The sequence below is a fragment of the Arachis hypogaea genome, chromosome 20, assembly GCF_003086295.3.
Source record: "Arachis hypogaea cultivar Tifrunner chromosome 20, arahy.Tifrunner.gnm2.J5K5, whole genome shotgun sequence".
Taxonomy (NCBI): domain Eukaryota; kingdom Viridiplantae; phylum Streptophyta; class Magnoliopsida; order Fabales; family Fabaceae; genus Arachis; species Arachis hypogaea.
In genome coordinates, this window is record NC_092055.1 from 16,677,678 (window position 1) to 16,683,312 (window position 5,635).

Genomic DNA, 5,635 nt, shown 5'->3' on the forward strand with positions numbered 1-5,635 from the left:
ACAAAGAGAGGCATGAGGTTTATGCTTGACCCTAGGTCACACAGAGCTTTCTCAAAGGTCATGGTGCCTATGGTACAAGGTATTGAGAACTCTCCAGGATCTTGTCTCTTCAGAGATAATTTCTGCCTAGTCAAGTCATCCAGTTCTTTAGTGAGCAATGGAGTTTCATTCTCCCAAGTCTCATTACCAAATAACTTGGCGTTTAGCTTCATGATTGCTCCAAGGTACTTAGCAACTTGCTATTCAGTAACATCTTCATCCTCTTCAGAGGAAGAATACTCATCAGAGCTCATGAATGGCAGGAGTAAATTTAATGGAATCTCTATAGTCTCTGTGTGAGCCTCAGATTCCCGTGGTTTCTCATCAGAGAATTCCATGGAGGCCAGTGGACGTCCATTGAGGTCTTCCTCAGTGGAGATCACTGCCTCTTCCTTCTCTCCAAGTTCGGCCATGTGAGACGTGTTTATGGCCTTGCACTCTCTCTTTAGATTCTCTTCTGTATTGCTTGGGAGAATACTAGGAGGGAATTCAGTAATTTTCTTACTCAACTGACCCATTTGTGCCTCCAAATTTCTAATGGAGGACCTTGTTTCAGTCATGAAACTTTGAGTGGTTTTAATTAGATCAGAGACTATAGTTGCTAAGTCAGAGTGGCTCTGCTTAGAATCTTCTGTCTGTTGCTGAGAAGATGATGGAAAAGGCTTGCTATTGCTAAACCTGTTTCTTCCACCATTACTGTTGTTGAAACCTTGTTGAGGTCTCTATTGATCCTTCTATGAGAGATTTGCATGATTTCTCCATGAAGGATTATAGGTGTTTCCATAGGGTTCTCCCATGTAATTCACCTCTTCCATTGCTGGGTTCTCAGGATCATAAGCTTCTTCTTCAGATGAAGCTTCTTTAGTACTGCCTGTTGCTGCTTGCATTCCAAACAGACTCTGAGAAATCATATTGACTTGTTGAGTCAATATTTTGTTCTGAGCCAGTATGGCATTCAGAGTATCAATCTCAAGAACTCCTTTCTTCTGATTTGTCCCATTATTCACAGGGTTCCTTTCAGAAGTGTACATGAATTGGTTATTTGCAACCATCTCAATGAGTTCCTGAGCTTCTACAGGCGTCTTCTTCAGATGAAGAGATCCTCCAGTAGAGCTGTCCAATGACATCTTGGACAGTTTAGACATACCATCATAGAAGATACCTATGATGCTCCATTCAGAAAGCATGTCAGAAGGACACCTTCTGATCAATTGCTTGTATCTTTCCCAAGCTTCATAGAGGGATTCTCCTTCCTTCTGTTTGAAGGTTTGGACTTCCACTCTAAGCTTGCTCAATTTTTTAAGGTGGAAAGAACTTTGCCAAGAATGCATTGACTAGCTTTTCCCAAGAGTTCAGGCTTTCTTTGGGTTGTGAATCCAACCATGTCCTAGCTCTGTCTCTTACAGTAAAAGGGAAGAGCATAAGTTTGTAGACCTCAGGATTAACCCCATTGGTCTTGACAGTGTCACAGATTTGCAAGAATTCAGCTAAGAACTGATAAGGATCTTCCAATGGAAGTCCATGAAACTTGCAATTCTGTTGCACTAGAGAAACTAATTGAGGCTTAAGCTCAAAGTTGTTTGCTCCAATGGCAGGGATTGAGATGCTTCTCCCATAGAAGTCTGGAGTAGGTACAGTAAAGTCACCAAGCACCTTCCTTGCATTGTTGGCATTGTTATTTTCGGTTGCCATGGTTTCTTCCTCCTTGAAGAGCTCTGTTAGGCCCTCTAGAGAGAGTTGTGCTTTAGCTTCTCTTAACTTTCTCTTCAAGGTCCTTTCAGGTTCAGGATCAGCTTTAACAAGGATGCCTTTGTCTTTGCTCTTGCTCATATGAAAGAAAAGAGAACAAAAAAGTATGGAATCCTCTATGTTACAGTATAGAGATTCCTTGAGGTGTCAGAGAAAAAGAAGAATAGAAGGAGAAGGTAGATAGAAGAGAATTCGAACTTATCAAGAAGGATAGAGTTCGAATTGCACCTTGAGGAGGAGTGTTAGTCCCTTAAATAGAAGGATGTGAGAAGAGGGGAAGAATTTTCGAAATTAAAGTAAAAGATTTTTAAAATAATAAAAAAAAATTGAAAATTTGATTGAGATTTTCGAAAATTAAGATTGGGAAAGAAATTAAGTGATTTTGAAAAAGATTTTGAAATTAGAAATTAAAAAGATATGATTGAAAATTAATTTTGAAAAAGATGTGATTGAAAATATATAATTGAGAAGATATGATTGAAAATCAAATTAAAAAGAGAAAGTTTTAAAATTAAAGTTGATTACTTGACTAACAAGAAATTAGAAGATATGATTCTAGAATTTAAAATTTGATCCTTTCTTAATAGGCAAGTAACAACTTGAAAATTTTGAATTAAATCACTAATTGTAGTAAGGATTTTCGAAAATAGTAATAAATAAAACAAATGGAAAGAAATTGATTTTGAAGAGATATGATTGAAAAGATATGATTTGAAAAAGATTTGATTTTGAAAAATTATGAAGATTTGAAAAAAATTTGAATTAAAAACAAAATCTTCCCTCTAGTGTCATCCTGGCGTTAAACGCCCAAAATCCTGGCGTTAAACGCCAATTTTCCTTCTTCACCGGGCGTTTTGAACGCCCAGCTTTTTCTGTTTAATTCCTCTGCTGAATGTTCTGAATCTTCAATTCTCTATATTATTGACTTGAAAAGACACAATTTTAAAAATATTTTTGAATTTTTAATGATGAGAAACAAAAAAAATGCAACTAGGATCAAATAAATAATGCATGCAAGACACCAAACTTAGAAGTTTGTATACTAAGGACTATAACAATTTGAAAATGTATATAAGAAACAACAAAAGACACAAAATAAGAGAAATTAAAGATCAGAGCATTGAAATCATCAAGAACAACTTGAAGATCAATGAAGAACATAATGCATATATTCGAAAAATGCAAGAAGAATAAAGACATGCAATTGACACCAAACTTAAAAATTGATACTAGACTCAAACAAGAAACATAAAATATTTTTGATTTTTATGGTTTTATAAATTTTTTTGTGATTTTTCGAAAATCATATGGAAAAGAGAATAAAGAGATTCAAAACTTTTAATAAGAATTCGAGGAATCATGCAATGTTAGTCTAAAGCTTCAGTCTAAAAAGATTAGACATGGTTAGCCAAGCTTCAGCAGGACATTACATTCAATAGCTAAATTGATGAGAATCAATCAGCTTTTGTGATGATAAGAACATCACCTTGAAACTCTAGAATTCATTCTTAAAAATTCTGAAAAATAAAAAGAAAAGTAGCTAATCTAAGCAATAAGATGAACCGTCAGTTGTCCAAACTTGAACAATCCCCGACAACGGCGCCAAAAACTTGGTGCACGAAATTGTGATCATCAACAATGGCGCCAAAGACTTGGAGCTCTCAAACGTGAGTCACACTTTGTCACAATTCCGCACAACTAACCAGCAAGTGCACTGGGTCGTCCAAGTAATACCTTACGTGAGTAAGGGTTGATCCCACGGAGATTGTCGGCTTGAAGGAAGCTATGGTCATCTTGTAAATCTCAGTCAGGCAGATTCAAATGGTTATGGAGGATTGATAATTAAAAGATGAATAAAACATAAAATAAAGATAGACATACTTATGTAATTCATTGGTAAGAATTTCAGATAAGCGTATGAAGATGCTTTGTTCCTCCTAAACTTCTGCTTTCCTATTGCCTTCATCCAATCATTCATACTCCCTTCAATGGCAAGCTCTATGTTGGGCATCACCGTTGTCAATGGCTACTTCCCGTCCTCTCAGTGAAAATGTTCCAAATGCGCTATCACCGCACGGCTAATCATCTGTCGGTTCTCGATCATGTTGGAATAGGATCCATTGATCCTTTTGCGTCTATCACACGCCCAACAATCGCGAGTTTGAAGTTCGTCACAGTCATCCCTTCCCAGATCCTACTCGGAATACTACAGACAAAGTTTAGACTTTTCGGATCTCAAGAATGACCGCCAATAATTCTAGCCTATACCACGAAGGTTCCAATCTTAGATTAGAAGCCCAATAGATACGCATTCAAGCCATTGCTAGTAGAACAGAGGTGGTTGTTAGGCACATGTTCATAGGTGAGAATGATGATGAGTGTCACAGATCATCACATTCATCAAGTTGAAGAAAGAATGAATATCTTAGAGAAGAAGTAGGCATGAATTGAATAGAAAAACAGTAGTACTTTGCATTAATTCATGAAGAACAGCAGAGTTCCACACCTTAATCTATGGTGTGTAAAAACTCCACCGTTGAGAATACATAAGAACAAAAGGTCCAGGCATGGCCGTGAGGCCAGCCTCCAAACGTGAAAAGGTCTATGAAAGTATGATTCAAAGATCAAAGTCTTCAAATACAATAGCAAAAGGTCCTATTTATGGAAAACTAGTAGCATAGGGTTATAGAAAAAGGTAATTAATGTAGAAATCTTCTTCCGGGCCCACTTGGTGTGTGCTTGGACTGAGCATTGAAGCTTTCATGTGTAGAGACTTTTCTTGGAGTTAAACACCAGCTTTTGTGCCATTTTGGGCGTTTAACTCCAGCTTTTGTGCCAATTCTGGCATTTTGATGCCAGAATTCTTAAGCTAACTTGGAACACCAGTTTGGGCCATCAAATCTTGGGTAAAGTATGGACTATTATATATTTCTGGAAAGCCCAGGATGTCTACTTTCCAACGCAATTGAGAGCGCACCAATTGGGCTTCTGTAGCTCTAGAAAATCCACTTCGAGTGTAGGGAGGTCAGAATCCAACAACATCTGCAGTCATTTTTCAGCCTCTGAATCAGATTTTTGCTCAGGTCCCTCAATTTCAGCCAGAAAATACCTGAAATCACAGAAAAATACGCAAACTCATAGTAAAGTCCAGAATTGTGATTTTTTATTTAAAAACTAATAAAAACATAATAAAAAAACTAACTAAAATATACTAAAAATATACTAAAAACAATGCCAAAAAGCGTATAAATTATCCGCTCATCAGTCAGCAAAAGAGAGATATTGTAGGCGAAATAGAATTCAGTGCACTAGCACATATCCCGGAAATGAATGTCTCTCACAAGCTCTTGAGAGAATTGATTTGTTGCTATGATGAGTATTATGGATACCTAGACACCTTCTATGGCAGAATACAAATAACACCTACCAAGGTACTAGCTACGCTGGGCATAAACTACGGTGGTAATATCCCTTCAACTTGTGCTTATTTTGGTTATTTGGTTCCTTTATTTTCGGTTCATCTGAATACAGAAAATGAAATTGAGCCTTTTTGACTAATTTGTTGCTATTAAAATATTGTAAGGAATCATTTTTCTGAGAAAGTTGAGTACGGCAATCTCAATGAGGCAGACAGGGAGATAATTGACAGCTTTAAAGGTGCTACATTGGCATCTTTGACGAAATATGTCCTTGATATGAGTGTTGAAAGGGAGGAGAACAGGAAGAAATTCGAGAGGACTTTTGTCGTCTTTGTCCATAAGTGCTTATTGTTGCTGACGACGGTAAGCACGGCCTCCCCAATCCATAAGCTGCATGTCCTTCGTGTGGACAACATCCGACAATGGGA

The 5,635-nt window shown here is 37.2% G+C and overlaps 1 non-coding gene across 1 annotated transcript; it reads left to right on the forward strand.

Moving 5' to 3' along the window:
• Nucleotides 1-1,220: 1,220 nt before the first annotated feature.
• LOC112787984 (small nucleolar RNA R71) lies at nt 1,221-1,328 on the forward strand. Its single transcript, XR_003195367.1, has one exon. It is a non-coding gene; the product is annotated as a small nucleolar RNA R71 (small nucleolar RNA).
• The last annotated feature ends 4,307 nt before the right edge of the window (nt 1,329-5,635 follow it).